The sequence below is a fragment of the Brachyistius frenatus genome, unplaced genomic scaffold, assembly GCF_029030835.1.
Source record: "Brachyistius frenatus isolate BFR_SWC_R1_liver_20210118 unplaced genomic scaffold, ASM2903083v1 Contig_58, whole genome shotgun sequence".
In the NCBI taxonomy this organism is placed as follows: Eukaryota; Metazoa; Chordata; class Actinopteri; family Embiotocidae; genus Brachyistius; species Brachyistius frenatus.
This window is the reverse complement of record NW_027210657.1, coordinates 1887732-1904361: the sequence shown is the minus strand read 5'-3', so window position 1 is coordinate 1904361 and position 16630 is coordinate 1887732. Positions and strand designations below refer to the sequence as shown.

At 40.9% G+C, this 16630-nt stretch overlaps 1 protein-coding gene across 1 annotated transcript in view; it reads left to right on the top strand.

The window, feature by feature from the left end:
* The first annotated feature begins 1595 nt into the window (after window positions 1-1595).
* sema6d (semaphorin 6D) overlaps window positions 1596-16630 on the top strand; it is a 66680-nt gene continuing 51645 nt past the window's right edge. The window contains exon 1 of the mRNA XM_069705720.1: window positions 1596-1677. The gene's annotated coding sequence lies outside the window, so the exon portion shown is untranslated. The remainder of the gene's footprint in view (window positions 1678-16630) is intronic.

Here is a 16630-nt window from a genome sequence, read left to right as displayed (position 1 = left end):
CGTTACATAAGTTACGTGATGGATGTTACGGAAGTTAAATATTTTCAGTTATGTACGTAACTTATTTACTTTACTACTTTATGTTACTACTTTACATAACGTTTTGCTGTCTCACAAACTCAAACTCTGGTCTGTCAAGAAATAGTTTTTCCATCCAACCATCCCCATCCTCCTCCAGTCATACATGTGTGTACTTTTCACGCCTCAACAAAGCAACCATGACATTGGCACGGTTTCCTCCAATGGACGGACGGTGTATTCCATCCTTTGGCGTGATACCAGGCTGAATAACTCGATGGAGTAGGGAAGAAAATCACAGATCAGCAGGGCCTTTATCCTTATGTCTTCCTCCTTGATAAAGCATTATACTCTTGCTTAATGTGTTGTCATATGTCTGTGTCTGAATAATTAACAGCTAACAACAGGTTGTCTCATTAAACAGCACTGACACTATCCTCCTACCTTTTCAGTTACATTAATCTGTAAGACATACTTCATCAAAGATCAAAATAAATTAGACTTAGAATAAATACTTAAAAGAGCCATGTCTTCTCTGATGTAAGGTTTTACTATTTTCTTTTAGCAGGGAATGTCAGTAAATCTAGAGACTGGAGATACACACACACACACACACACACACACACACACACACACACACACACACACACACACACACGCACACATTCCTAATGATGGAGCGCAACTACTCATTAAGTAATGCTGATGTAAGTGACATTAAATGTCTCTTCAAATTCATATCAAAAGTACTGTGTCAATTCATTCAGAAACAAAATGCTGAATGAAGGTAACTGATTTAAAGAGGGAATTTGAATATTAAACATTTTGTAAACATCAACACCGACATTATTTTTGTCCTTTCCATTTTAAAGGACATGTTTGGCCTGGATTTGTAATGACATGTGAACTCATTGCCTTGTACAGGGTTTGTCAGTATCATCCAAACTTCTGATTTGGTTATTTAATGCTCTGATCACTCTACATTTCTCCACTGAAACTTGTCCTCCGGGAGCTGGTATGGTGGTCACATCATCTTGACTTTAATCCAGACTCCTCCTCTCACTTCTGATATGGTTATTTTCCATGCTCTTATCTGAAGAGTTGTTCTCTGTAACAACATTTTTTTTTTTAAAGGCAGGCATTAAGAGGCTTAGCAGCGACAGTGCTTTAGCAGCCAAAAGGTCACTTTTTCAAATTGGGTTCATTAATCTTCTAGTGTATGGCAGCCCCAGTGGGACACTCTTCATACACAGACGCAGATTAAAATGGGGAAAGCGCTCGTAGATTAGCCTGAAAAAAAGAAACTCTTGGAATGATAAAGACTCTTCTGACGGAGTTGAGACTTGGTTCTCTAAAGACAGATTGCCAGTTTCAGTCATATCAGAGAGAGAGAGAGAGGGAGAGCGCTGCACAGTTGTTAGAGAGACGGGGGATATAGGAGCCTGAGTAGAGTTTGACTGAGCTCTGATTATACCATCACAGATGATCACAGTTAGGCATTACTCTGACCCAGTGCATGTCAGAATCCCTCACTTTCCTCTCTGTCTCTCTTTTTCTTTTTCTGTCTAGATGTCTGGGTTGGTGCCAACTCTCCTACAGCAGTAAAACACCTGCTCAAGCAACAAGACATGATATGAGCTCCGAGCTGGTACTGTAGAGGTAAGGATATCCTTTAACAAACCAATAGGCTGTAGAGATACTGCCAGGCCCGTATGTATTACCTCAGGTCCATTGACTTGGTTGAAACTAGAAGGGCACTTGGAGAACACAGACCTTCACCAAGGTCAATGGTCAAGCCTTCTTTGATATGTGAATGCGCGACTGCAATTATTATGTGTGGATATATTTGTAAAACTAGAATGATGTGAATAATACAGCGGCATTTTTTGCATACGAGTTACATTTTGATGTAAGAGTATAGTTAGCTTCAAGATATACAGTATGTCTATTTCCATATTTGTACCTTAATTTGCGAAAAATATTATTGTTAATACTGTTGCAAAGTTAAAATTTTACTGATTCCAGTTCTCTCCCTAAAAAAAACACTTTCCCTGAGTGCTCCATAACAACAGCTTGCTGTATTAGGTTTGAACAAGTACGTGTAAATCCCTTACCTACAGGATTACTGGTACCCGTGAATGTGGATTGTGATACAGGGTCAACATATTTAACAGTTTATGCGACTATCATTTAGTCTTATTTCACATGGGGTTTTTTTTACCACCGCCTGGTAGTAATGCACCAGTAATGTGCTAGACGGTGGCAGTAATGCACCTAAAAGCTGTTTGCCAAATGCCAACAAATTTAAGGAGAAAAAAAAACATGTTTTTACCAGGCTCCAGTAAAACATTTGTGGCGCTATGAGATTAGATCCAACGGTACAAACAGCAAAAACATGCAAAGATGAAGATAATCATCAAAACAGTTTGTGTGAAACTCCTTCAAAAACATAAACAAAGATGAGGTGCAGTCCAAATAATAGTCTCGTAGTTTTCAATAAATATTTAAACACCCATCCCCATTCCCTATGATTTTTCACAATTGAACTTTCCAGCCATCTACTGAATTTTTTGTATGACATTTAGTATAGATAGGAAATTCAAAATGCCCTGTCTGTTTGGATCCACTCTAAAATGTAATAGGTTCTTCCTCAGCCCATGTCACACCCTTCCACCAAATTTCATAAAAATGGGGCTGGTTGTTTTTCCGTAGTAGTTTACAGATTACCATTAATTTACTAATTCAACGTTTTAAGCATTACTTTAGTCATATATAAACTAACATAAACTGTGAACCAACTCACTTGCTGGCTTGGTTGTTATTGCACCAAAGAAGAATATTAGTAAAGATGGTACTCATTCCATCATTGTTCTCATAAAGTTAATCCAGCTCCATTAAATGTTTACCACATAATAAAAGTAAAGCACATTATCATAATATTGTAATGACTACATTTTGAACATAGTGGCTCAGAATCTTCGGATGCCGATATCTGCGCCATACTTCCACAATGCTAGTCATTGTCTTGTGAACCCAAGCACTCTCTAGAAAAAAAGCAACAAATGACTGTGTAAATTAGATCTAGATCTGCTAATAAACTTAATCAAAATTTCATTTATCCATTTTGTTTTGACAAACCATCCTCATAGTCCAGATGGCGTTGTGTGTTTTCAGTCTCTGTTCTGCCATCATGGTGCTTATTAATAATTTATGTCTCATAAATGACTTATCAGCTCCTTCTCCATCTCTCCATTCCTTTTCTCTACGTTATGGCCCCATGCACACTATGGATGGTCGGCACTGGTCCAGTAAACCGATGATAATGCATGACTTGTTCTACAGCTATAAAATTCCAACTTGGTAATGAATGGTTTGTTTTGTTGCTTTTGGTAATGCATTTGCCAGAAGAAGCTATAGTCACGACACCTGGATTTTATGTAAAGCCACTTTTAAAATAGTCGGCTAAAGTGTTTTCTGTGCCCATAATAAAATATGGGATTCAGGCTATGACAAACCAGTCATCACTCACATAATGAAAATGATTCTCACCTAAACATTGTCATTAAGAAGAACTTTAAAAGGCTCTAATGAAACTAAACTCATAAAGACTTCCTGTAATGATCAGCCAGGGTGCAGATGGGATTTGATGCTGCTCAAACTCCCACATATACACAAACACACACTTGCATTCAGAATTCGTATTTCATATTCTATCCACTGGGTGTGTAATGACGCCCGTTATTAAAGCGGGTAATTGTCTTACAGTGGTGCTGTGTTATTGGATCCGGGGGCAGTTCTGCAGACATAGTCGGAGGCGACTAGATGTAAAGTCGCTGAGCAGTGAAATGGGGAGCAGGGCTGAGCAGACACACAGAAGATGGTATCAGCATCAAAGGGAGATGCTAGCATTGTGCTGTCTGACCCTTGTGAATGGCACTCAGCCCACCTGTTACCCTATCCCCCCTGAGACTCTCGCTAACTGTGTCCCCTTGCCTCCTGGAACCAGACACTTAGTTGACTACAAAATCTGATAAAAGACCCAGCACAGTGAGATTCAACCATCAAAGACGTCAGAGGCACGAATACGCTGAACCTCGGAGCAGACTGGGCAATGTGATTACAGCAGATTTTTTTGCAAAGGTTTCGCTACAGATTATATTCATACAAAGGCATCTGAGGAAGAACAGCTAATTCTCTCTCTCTCTCGCTGTAAGACCAAACCAAAGTACACTTCATTATTCACAGAAGAACACAATTCTGGTCTCCGTTCCCAGCAGACATATTTAAGTCTTTATGATTTTTTTTTGTTGTTGATTGCTGAGGCTATCTCAAACGAATACTTCTTTCCGTTTTTGCCACTGCTTTTAACTTCTGCCAGATTAGACATTAGGCGGCTGTCATTATTTGTAATCTGCTCTGTAACAGCTTTCCCTGTGCATCACGTCTTCATTTTTTTTGTCTGCTATTTTCACACTGTGCAACAAAATGACTCAGAGCATTCATTCATTTAAAACAACATTTAAACAAGAGAGGAAAATGTAACTTTACTTATGAAAGGGAAATACTCTGCCATGTGTACCTTACACAAGAACTCCAATAATAATATGTTCATAAGGCATATTTCATAGATAAAATGCAGTACAGCGCACTTTTAGGAAAAAAAAATTTGAGCACCACAAAAATAAAAATAATAAAGATTTAAGTAAAAGGACAACTTAATCTGTCCCTCTTGTAATCAAAGAGGCAACCAGTTCTTTCATCTAAACAAATATAGAAACTATTAATACAGCAACACATTGACAGCTAATGAAGAACTGTACCAAGAGTGTAACTTAGGTGTAATTCTGCAAAATTATACCAGACATACCAGTGTGAATATCAAAGGGCATTTATTTAGGAACACTGTTGTGATGACAAAGATTATAAACTGCAACATGTCGATGAGGACCTCGATGGTTGTCAGGGAGGACACAAAAATATCTCTGAGAGGATGATGAGTTCCAATTAACTAGCAATGACCTCTGCACAAAACAACAGTCACATTCAGATGTGGCCTTTCAGTGCCTCTTTAGTTCAACGACAACAAGCCCATCCTCCTCTACAGAGTCACTGAACTCTCATTTAACGCTGGCCCCCACAAACAACATTAATCTAGTTCCTGCCCAGCTGTGCACAGTGTGAGGTGGAGCTGGCAGGAGAAGGGGGTGGACTGTCCCAATACCCTGCGGTCTGCACTCTAGCCAGCCAGCTGCTGTCATTGGAGCTTTCCTGACTTGGACCGCAAAGGTGATTTCTCAGCAGGGGCTGTGGGTTTAGTATCTTAAACACAGTTCTTTACTGGAGTCATTTTATCAGCAGGGGGCTTTCAAGAACAGTCCACGGGCAAATCGTTACAGGAACTGTTTACCTTTAGCACAAAACCGCACATTTGCACAGGATGTCATAAAACGAATGCCCATCTACATATAACTATATCTAACCTGTCTACTTAGGCCCATCATACTATTGCAAGGGTCATTGAGGGCAGTACTCAGGTGGAGAAACTGATAGTGTCACTTTCGCTTTGGGGCAGACATGAGGCAGGAAGTCATTGTGCCTGTCTGGCCAGGAGACACTTTTTTTAAACACCACTATTCTTAAAGTGAAAAAGCTTCTGTGCCCAGACGGAGCAAATATACTGCATCCAACAACAGTGAAACTTTCAAACTTAAAACCATTTAAAAAAAAAAAGTGATTAATTCTTCGTGAAGCCAGCGTGGATTAGCTGTGCTTTTGAAGTTCAGTATGAACTGTAAAAACACCATTCTATTTTTTCCGCTAAGGCACAGTGGCACACTTCTTCTAGTATTTACATAGCGACTGGAAAAGCCAAGCTATTTCCTCCTTTGCCAGACCAAAGGCAGCCAGGACAGAATAAACAAGCCTTTCAGCCAATCCTGTGGGAATTGTTTTCGTTTTACCAACCACCGCATGGATTTGAACATAAAAAGGTCAAAGCCAGGATTTTCTTTTATCCAAATAACTAAGAGAAGGAGGTTTATTTGCTTGCTGTCTTAATATATGCAAAGTCCTAAATAAGACAGAGGAGGAGGGAGAGAAACAGCGGATGAGGGAGGGTATGAGTGCTCGAGAATCTGATCTGGGATTAGTAAGAAGGAGGCATGCACCTCTATTTCAATCATAAAATATTAGAAAATCAATGTTCAATACCAAAAAAAATGCATGCTACATGACATTGAGAAATGTCAGTATCATTTTCCAGATGCACGAGTCATCCCTAACCTTGTCGAAGCCCTCGTATGTGCACTATAAAGTTTTCAGGAATCTGTGTGCTTTGTCTGCAAAGTGTCTTCCCATCAACTCCATTCACCTCAGTCACATCCTTCACATCAACCCCCCGTCTCTTGTCTCATGAAAGGCAGTCCATTACTGCATATTAGCAGCAGAGTGAGGCAGGGAGATAAGGGAGGCTGCTGATCAAACACACAGACAAATCGCCAGTGACAGAAACACACATTTGTTGCTCAGCGTTTAGCTTTGATCTCTGACTCTGCCAAGAGCCAAAGAGAACCAAATCTCAGCCTTTGAACTGGAGCTTTTCAGATGAGGTATCTCTCTCTCTCTCTCTGTCTCTCTCTGTCTCTCTCTGTCTCTCTTATGGAGATCTGTGTGTACACTCCACTGAGACATCATTTGCAATCCTGTTCAATGACTGATAGTGCCTCCATATTCAGCAGGACAGTGAGGGGATGGATACAGTACAGGGTGGAGCAGAATAGCCACATCACTGACAGAGAACATGACACAGGTGATGTTGATGCTGATGATTTGAGACGCTGGGCCTCTGGTGGGCTCACAGAGGCCTATTACACCGAAACGACTGTTCAAGCCTTAACAGCAGAATCCTCATAAAACCTTCATACTCCCACATCATAGTGAACTGAGCCTTGGTATCAACAAGTTGCGACTGGTAGGCTGAGTTGTGGCTATGTTTCAATCTCGTGCATACAGGTGGTATGTAGATACTCATAAAGATCTGATTAGCCTTTACTGCTAATCATCTGATCTTTGATCTGTTCTGATATCATACTTCATTTTGTTTGTATACTCATGTGCAAACACGTGTGCATGAGCGCGCACACACTTACACGCAGGGGAGACTAAGATTGTTTTTGCAGCATAGTAATAACAGATAAGTGGCTGCTGTGTGTCTAAGCTGTCAGCCATGGATCATCTCATTTCCTGACCGGGCCGGCCCAGGCCCCCTGTGTGTTATTACAAACAGCCCGGATCATGTGACAGGGGAGGGAGATTACTGGAGAAACTAATTGAGGCTGCTCTGTGTGTTCTCTGCTGGAGAACAGTGGGGCAACTGTTTGGCCAGGCGGCCTGATACTCGACCCTCCCATGTCCCCTGCAACCACAAAATGGCCATTATAAACAAAGACCCTGTCAAAGCCAGCAGACCTGGCCAGCCTGTAGCGAACTGGATCACTCAGTGAAGCTTAGGGATTCCCCCTTTTCCTGAAGGGGGTGTATGGGTGTGGGATTAGTAGTGCATCCACACACCTGGCACAGCATGTCACCTGATTAGACTGGTAACTCTATAAAGTGGGAGGGAAACATAAACCACACAGAGTTACTTCATGGATCTTGCTATTCTGGTTCAATATGGTATATATATATGTATATATATAGTGATGTGAACCCCATCTTGCATCAACCTCAGCTTTATACTGATGCCGTAACCAAGCAGCACGTGTGTACAACTACCCCAGCCCTGGCACAGTATCATTCAGTTGTATTGTTGCCTACAGTACAATAGAGCTGGAGAGAGGCCACCAGCAGCAGCAAAGCAGCAGCAGCAGCAGCAGCAGCAGCAGCGGCAGCGGCTAGAGCCCACTAGTCCTCACACAGGAACAACTGTCAGCTAGCATTTGCTCTGAGTGGACCAGTATGGCTGTCACACAGAGCTATTATTATGACACAGCCCTGGGTCAGGCTGGGGCTCCAGGGTGAAACAAAGTGATCCTGTGTCATCACTTTCAGCTCTACTTTTTCCACATATCTGCATGCTGTGAGACCTTAGCAAAGACACATTCAGTGAGAGCTTCACAAAAGTCCTTTAGACAGGTGACACACAGAGAAAATGTATACATACAATAAAACCATTCCATATTTAGCAAGAGGGGTGGAAGGTATGCAGGCACGTAACCTCCTTTTTCAACAACAACAACTTGCAGTGACCCCTAAAATCCACTGTTCTCATGTGGCATAAACAGTCGCATACACCCCAGCACTTACACCCAATCACACTTTTCACAAGAGAAGATCCAGGCCCTGGCTGGGGAAGCAGACAGTGGGGGATGGGGTAGCGGTATTGCATTTCCACACAGGATATGGTCCCTGTGTTTTTTTTGTGCCGTCGGCCCCAGGCACGGCCCAGTTCCAGCCCAGTGCCAGTGCCAAGGCTAGCACAGGCGCCGAAGCTGGCTGGACAGGACTGATAGCACTTTTACAAGTGGGAATCTGAGAGCCACTGTGCTTTTAAAGCTTGGCTACTTGTGCTGCATCTCAAATGACATCCTCTTGCCACCAATAAAGCAATAATCTTGACCACTCCTGTGTCAAGTGGCTCTCTGGTCATAAGTAATGCACTATGTGTGAGACTGGGTGATTTGATCCGGGCTCTTGGGAGAGATCGTCCTTCTTGGACAGGATTCAGGGTTTTGTCGGAGTTGAAACGATGAATGACACTCATGTCATCAGGCCTGGAAGTATTTGCCGGGCAGTTGATCAGTAAATGCCGGCCTCATGAGCAGGAACAACCCAGTCGACTCGGATAGATGTCAGCTCTTGTGGGAATCCTAGCTTTGACTGAATAGCTTGTATTCAGTGGCTGCTTGAATTAAACGCTTCAGAATGCACTCAGGCTCAAATGATGCTGATAAAAACGGAGCTATAGACTGAAAACTGAATCAAATTGCAAGCTGCGTACTATGCTGGTAACTCTACAACCCAGACTGGGGTCCATTTTCTAAAGTTTTTCTGTTTCTGTGCACCAGATTTCAGGCACAACATGTTTTCTCACCGTTATTACTGCCAATTTCAATTTGATGATTTCTCAGATGAGCATCATTTGCAAAATTGACCCTTGCAACATTGAGTATATAGTAAATTTCTGAGCAGACATCAGCTAATTTTGTCTGCTCAATTTAGCTCTCCAGCCCACAGACCTGATGCTGATTATATCATACAAGTTGAAAGACACAGGGTCAGTGGGCCGAACAGCAGTGTATCTGAAACATGGAGCCGTGTCCGTAACACTGTGACCAATAAACAATCACTAACAAACGGGTTTGTCTGTCCAGTACTACCCTTCCAACACCCCGTCATTACTCTTACCTACACTCACACACTGTTAAGGCAGCACTGCACTTATCCTGACATATACGTTACTTCCATGATTGGTTACTGTACTTCCATGAAGTTGGGCGACATGAAAGAAAGGATATCCTTGAAGAATTGTCCAAAAAAAACATTTTCTACTGACGGTACAGCTTGAGTATTTTTAGTATCATCTCTGACAAGGTTTCAAGCGAGCTGAACCAATCGTCACCAACATTGACATTGAGGGGGTACTATCACTAAGGTGGGAAACCAAATTCAGAAAAGTACTTGGTACCAAAAGCAAGTTTAGGTGAGTCGAGGAGAGATAGCGGTAGTAGAAAAGGGGCTAAAATGGATCCATCAGAGATTAAGGTATCCTGAGTTTCTTGCAATTTCTTTAAAGAATCAGCTACCGAACACAAAAAAATGACAACACGGCCAAGTCTTTATGCCACTGTAGACAATATCTCGATTCACGCCCTTCTTTTCAGGTCAGTCTCACAAGGCTTTGCGATCTTTTATAACCAACTGTAAAATCGAATGTTTCTTCTTTTCTCAAGTTGGAGAATGAACAGAAAGGAGGCACAATCACACAGGCAGACGCTATTGATACTGTAGCAACACTAAAACACCTCACTGGAAACTGAAATTGAAAATGGACCTTTTCTCATGTTTGATGTCCACTGCATGCTCATCACCATGTCATGTAGGGTCGTCTCTCAGCAGCTTCAAAGGAAAAAAACCGACAACTGATGGTTTTAACACCACTTAAGTCACCCATCCATTAGCCACTCCATCTAAACCTTCGGAGCTAATTGATGAATCAAATCATCCGTTTCAAGAGGCTAGAAAGACACATCCACCTGCATCACGGATAGTGTTACACTCCTTCAGCAACGTTAATGCACCACTCTCCATTCCTGACCCCTAACCATTGTTCCCTGAGGCACTTTCATTATCCTGCTGATGTGAAATGAACGGGTTGCTGTTTTACACAAATTGGGCATGTTAAAGCCGACCTGCTCATGGATGTGGTGAACAAGTAACAGCAGCAGTTAGAACAAATTCATAGGTACACGTCCGACTCATTATGAAATTATGATCATTGTCATTGACCATTCAGCGGTGCCATAGAAATTATCACGCCCCATTATGAGCAATATTGTAGGGAAGCTAATTAGTATGCCACAGCATATTGAAGTGAATTTGCTTATTTACGGCTGGCTGACTTTTGATTACTCAACATTTGTCAAGAACAAATTTAGAGTCACGCCAATTTTCTTTGAAACCAACCAGCGTGATAAAGACAACAGTGCTTTGATGGATTCTCTCAGGGGACTGATCATGTCAGCCAGATAACAGAACACTCGTTAAAAGACACATACCGCCTCTTTTGAACACATTTGATTAGGTTTGTAAATTACTTGCATTCCTAGTGGAGTTGCCTTCAGGATACAGAACAACTTGACATGCAAATAGAAGTCAGATTGTGTTTTTTTCTTCTTAGCATGCAATACAGTGACTTGTGTATCTCCTCCCAGTTGACTTTAAGGAAATCTGGCATTACTTCCAAATACATAAGTGTCCTATAATGATGACAAATAACCTCCGGTGAAGTGAAGGCAGAGCTTGCTGCTTTAATGGAAGAATCATACAGCCTTGATGTATTATGACCAAATAGCATATGAATCAGGCAGGGAAATAGAGAGTGAATTAGCATCGGGACAGGCCTCCTCCTACAGCCTTCCGCCAGCCTCCCATCATTCATTATGATGATCTATGGCTGCTCTTTATGCCCTGACTTGATATTTCAGACTCATGTGAGGTGTGGATCATTAGGGAAAGCTTTTACCATTAATAAGCAGACGTTGTTTACATGACTAATACTCCAAGAGGCAATGAGGTTGAAGCATTTAGAGCAAGGCATTTATCTTCTCCACACCAGTAAATATCACCCAGATGCTATTGATATTTACTGGGCTTTGGAGAAATTGGCAAGAGTGGACAGACTTCATCATGTAGGGCAATGTTTGAGGAAGTAGGGGATGGAAGGAAGGAATGAGGAAAGAAATGAAGGTTTAGAACTAAAAAACAGCAAAAGTAGGAGAATTTCAAAAACACTCGTGCAGATTTGTTTGGTCAAACCAAACTAAAAAGCAACAAAAATAAATCTCAGTACCTTCGTGTAGGCATCTGAGTTTGTTTGAAGAAAGAAGTGATTTGGGTTGGTCTGTTTTCTCAGGGAGTTAGTCTTTGCTGTTCTTATCAGACCAATTAATATCCAACCAATGGTAAACAGGCCGCAGCACTATCAGCTGGGTAACATACCAGGTGATAAAGCAAATTGTTGAGTTGACTCATGAGCATCCACGCATAAACACATACACAGATGGATGAACATGTATGCTGACCATATTTTTAACCAGAGCTACAGTTTGATCAACAGTCTCAGAAAGAAGGATGACAAATTAAAGGCCAGAAGCTGAAGGAGAGGCTATTGTAATGCGATAGTAGTTACAATCGGAAAAAATACAATCGGAAAAAACACATTCAACGTTGGACGGATTTGCATTTGGAAGATACTTTTAATTAAGATGGCATTTAAACATCTGTCCAAATGCATTTTCTATGCAAATTCATTGTAAATAAAGATCATTTCTTTGAGATTTCTTTGAGATTCCATTAATGTATGGTTAGATGGGTATGAAAATGACGTGAATGACCATTTACCAGATCTCTTTCCACTTGAACCCCTGGGAGCGACAGTATAAATAACGTATAAATAACAACAATCTGGTTTCCCGGAGAAGTGATGCAGTTCAGATGATATTTATGTAGAGAGTTTTCCTTGTTAGGAGGAGCTGAGATGGGTGGCTGGTTTAATACAATAGTACATGTGGTTGCAGGAGACTGCTGTTAGCTTCCCGTTTTCAACCACAAGTTGGGACAGTTTTTTAAAACCACGTTGCTTGTTGCTATGACAATAAAAGTTTCATAACGGTGGGTGCAGTAGACCGCCATTCGCTTCGCATTTCAAACTACAAGTTGGGACAGTTTTCTAAGACTGCATTCACTATTGCAATGACAACCAAGGTTGCACAACACGGTTCAAGTCAGCATTTTAACACAAACCATTATATTTCCTTAACTCTAAGCTCTGTTTCTGCCTAAACCTGACTAGGGACTCTAATTTTGGAAACACTCCTGTGGGTAGTATTACAGGGTAGGAACAAATTACCTATGTGGTTGTATGGGTTTGAGGGCTTGTTGGATTGAGGAGGGAAGTTTGACACAGACCTCCATCCCTCTATCATCAAAACACCAAATTAGGGAATATCTCATCCCTCCAGTAGAGTTCGAGACACAGAATCAATGCCTAACTGTTCTTACATTTCAGATCGGTTCTTCCTTTCAGTACAAGCACAGATTTCTACACACACACACACACACACACACACACACACACACACACACACACACACACACACACACACACACACACACACACACACACACACACAAGCACAAACTAAGCCATATGCTGAGTGACTATGGGACTAATTAAAAGCACTTGGGGAAAGGTTAGGGTAAGCAGATGCATCGCTTGACCTTTTTTCAATCATCATCATATCATGATAAAAAAAAAATGTAGTGAGTAAACAGACACCAACATTAGCATGTTTTGATGATAACATGGATGAGGCGGGGCACTGCTGGGTACTGAAGAAGGCAAGTTTAGATGTAATACCTATTGTATACCTTCAGCAGCGCAACCATTGACAAAGCATATTCCAAAAATCCCTATGAAAATGTTGTAGTTCAGTCATACAGAGGTCAGTGCCACCATGTAGGTGGTGTTGTACTCATCAGGGGATGTACCGCAAGACTCATATCTGCTCTGTTTCTGTAACTGTATTAAATTGCAATTATGTCCTTGTTCATGCTGTAATAGAGCAGGGCATAGGGGAGGGTGGGAGATGATAACTAAGGTTGGGGGAGATGTTGAAAGACCTCAGAGGTGAAGTGCCATGTGGGGACAGAAATATATTCCTGTAGTAGCAGATATTTTCCACCAACTAATAACTGGAACCATTGATGACTGATGGCAGCAGAGTCCTGTCCCTCCACCCAATGGATTATTGAGATTAGCTTTTAGGCCTGCCTCCATGCCTCAGACCTAACCAGGAAAAGAGAGTGGCTTAACTTGTCATCCCTTTGGAGAATGATGTAATTAACAGGCTCTGATGAGCAGCTCAATCTCCACAGACAGGAGGAGATTGGCCTGGTTTTGTAGAATATGTGCAGTGTGTGTGTGTGTGTGTGTGTGTGTGTGTGTGTGTGTGTGTGTGTGTGTGTGTGTGTGTGTGTGTGTGTGTGTGTGTGTGTGTGTGTGTGTGTGTGTGTGTGTGTGTGTGTGTGTGTGTGTGTGTGTGTGTGTGTGTGTGTGTGCGCGCGCGCAAGAGAGAGAGAGAGAGAGAGAAACAGAGAAGCAGAAGAGAGAGAAACACACCTGGCAAATATGTGCAACACATCCCTGGTGCTGGCTTGTCCTTGAATGCAACCTTGTTAATTTTCTTCTTATTTCTCTTGTATTTCTCATTGACTTGACAGCTATAGTTATCATTTCATTAATCTAAACTCCTACTTTGTAGATAAGATTGAAATTAATTTAAACTGTGGCAGGAAAACCCCAGAAGCTTCAAATACATTTGGTGGATCTGAAAAGCAGAAGACATGATTTGCTTGTTGACTTGTTGTGGGGATAGAGAGGGATGGAGAAGTGCTACTGTCGGGACTCCAGTGGAGCCAGAGAGCAGTGCAGCACTTCCTCCTGTGTGCCCCTTGAGGATAAATATTTGAATCAGATTATGTGTGTTATTTCTGTCTCTAGCAGTGACGTTGGCTCTCAGCATCAGAGGAAACGCTTTCGCACACGGGAGCCGCGTTTCATCCGGAGTGCACTTTGAAATGACTTTAGTGATGGGGTGCTACGGCTATTCATAATGTATGGTTACACAATACATACTGTAGTTCCAACACGTCATCACCGCCATATGCTGAAGTACAATTTTAGGACCTCGTAAAAATAACTACCGTATGTGTGCTATGGGGAATAACTGAAATACTTCATAGGCTAACTAATTGCTGTTATTATCTACCCTATTTAGACAGAGACTAATAAGTGAAATAGTGCTGTAATACTTATGCTAGTGTGGCTCCGTCTATTTCTTGAAATTGCCCACTATGGGTTCCAAGCTTGTACTTGACATGTGCGTCAATAAAACTCAGTTCATGTCCTTTGTTTAACCGTTTACTGAAAATGTTCTTTCATTACAAAAGGCAAAAACAAACAAGATCATACACAGCAAACATGGTCAAAGACTATTGTACGCTTGAGGCTCCATAGCTGCAACTAAACGACGTAATAACCACATACAGTAGTCTATGTTGCACATTTACATCAAGCCAGGGCTGACTGCAGTCGTTAGTGGTCCTAATTAAACATACTGCAAAGAAATTATAGAACTCCTCATTATCGTTTGCAAATAAAAAACAGCAAAACAATATTTTGTTGTATAACAACTTAAAAGTGACATATGATCATTGTGTATTAATAGAGACAGATTGCTTAATTGTATGAGCAAAGCAGCAAGTTGCATTACTACTTCCCCCAAAAAATCATAAATTATTCCTTCTTTTTAATCTAATTAAAAATGTATTAAAAAAAATGTACACAAAGACAGATTATATATTCACGATTTGTAGTGTGATCCTAACATTCTGAATTAAACACGACTTTGTATGATGAAACAGTCCCCATGAAAACTGCTTACAGTGTGTTCTGTGGATCAACCAGAAATAACTAGGCCACTGTTTCTGGAAAGAGACGTTGCTCTTGAATTTTTAAATACTACTTTTAATGCTGTGAGCGTTCCAGAAGAAATTTTATTCACCTCCATTTCACCTGATGCACCCAAGATTTAGAGGCATCTAAAGATGACCCTGAAGAAGAGAAATGAATAATTATATTAAACTAATGGATGGATGACACTATATGTAGGTTTTAGTAATGAGATGCCAGTGAATAAAATAATATATGTCTCAGTTGGACATTTTAAATACATTTTCCCTTTGTGATTCCTTAAATGTCCATGAAACTGTCTGGCCATCCGGGGTCTAATCTTCCAATGATGTCATTAATCCAACCTCATTTGAAATTTTAAGAGGCTGGGTGGATCATTCCTTTTAGTAATCTGTCAATATTGAGACAGTGGGAGCACTTAGAGGGAGACACAGATGGGAAAGCACAATAGAAAGTGCACTAGAAGTGTCAGGTTGAACTCAAACGCTTCCTGTCATGGGGGTTTCAGCCTAACCTATGTCACTGCTTAATGCTAAGTATCCTTGAAGATTTTAAGCTGCTGTTAAATGGAATGACTTTCCCATGATATCCCATGACAAACTAAAGTATCTAAATAACAGCAGCACAAAGGCCACAGTCAGATAACCAAGTCTGGGACGGATATCTTAAAATGTAACGTGATGAAATAGCTGCTTGCGTGAACTGATCTACACTAAATCATGCAAACATCTCATATTTATCAGTGTCATTCAGGCACAGGCAGCCTTAAATTTTACACACATTTATATCCATCTGTGTGAAATACTATGAACCAGCAAACCAAGAGGGAAGTTGACATACAGTAGCAGTAATGCAGATATTGCTGGCTCAATTTGAACTTAGTGCTTTGTCTTTTTTAAATGCAGTCACGAAATGCATCCGCCATTCCCACAACATAAGTCTTAGCTTTTCACGTTAAGTGGGAGTTTGCTTATCTCTATTTTTTGTTTTTCCAAATGGACAGAGAGCTCTATTTCAGGATAAGGCAATAACTCTACGCCAATAACAAATGGACACAAGAAGACTTAAAAACGAGTTAATTGTTGTGTTTCAATTAATTAAACTGGAGCAACTGTGAGAGAGGAGTAAACTCTTGAACCTAGAGTTCAATGTATGTTTAATCTTCTGCAATATGATTCAGGTTGTTGTGAAAAAAAAAATGCAGCTTTATCTTTAGAATTCGATTTTTTGGAAACAGTGATCAATTTAAATGTATTTCGCAAGTAAATATAACCCAAAGGTGTATAGAGCTGCCAGTGTTAACAATTTTTTTACGTTTTCAGTAATAATACCCTTTGATATTGCTGCAAGGAAATTGCC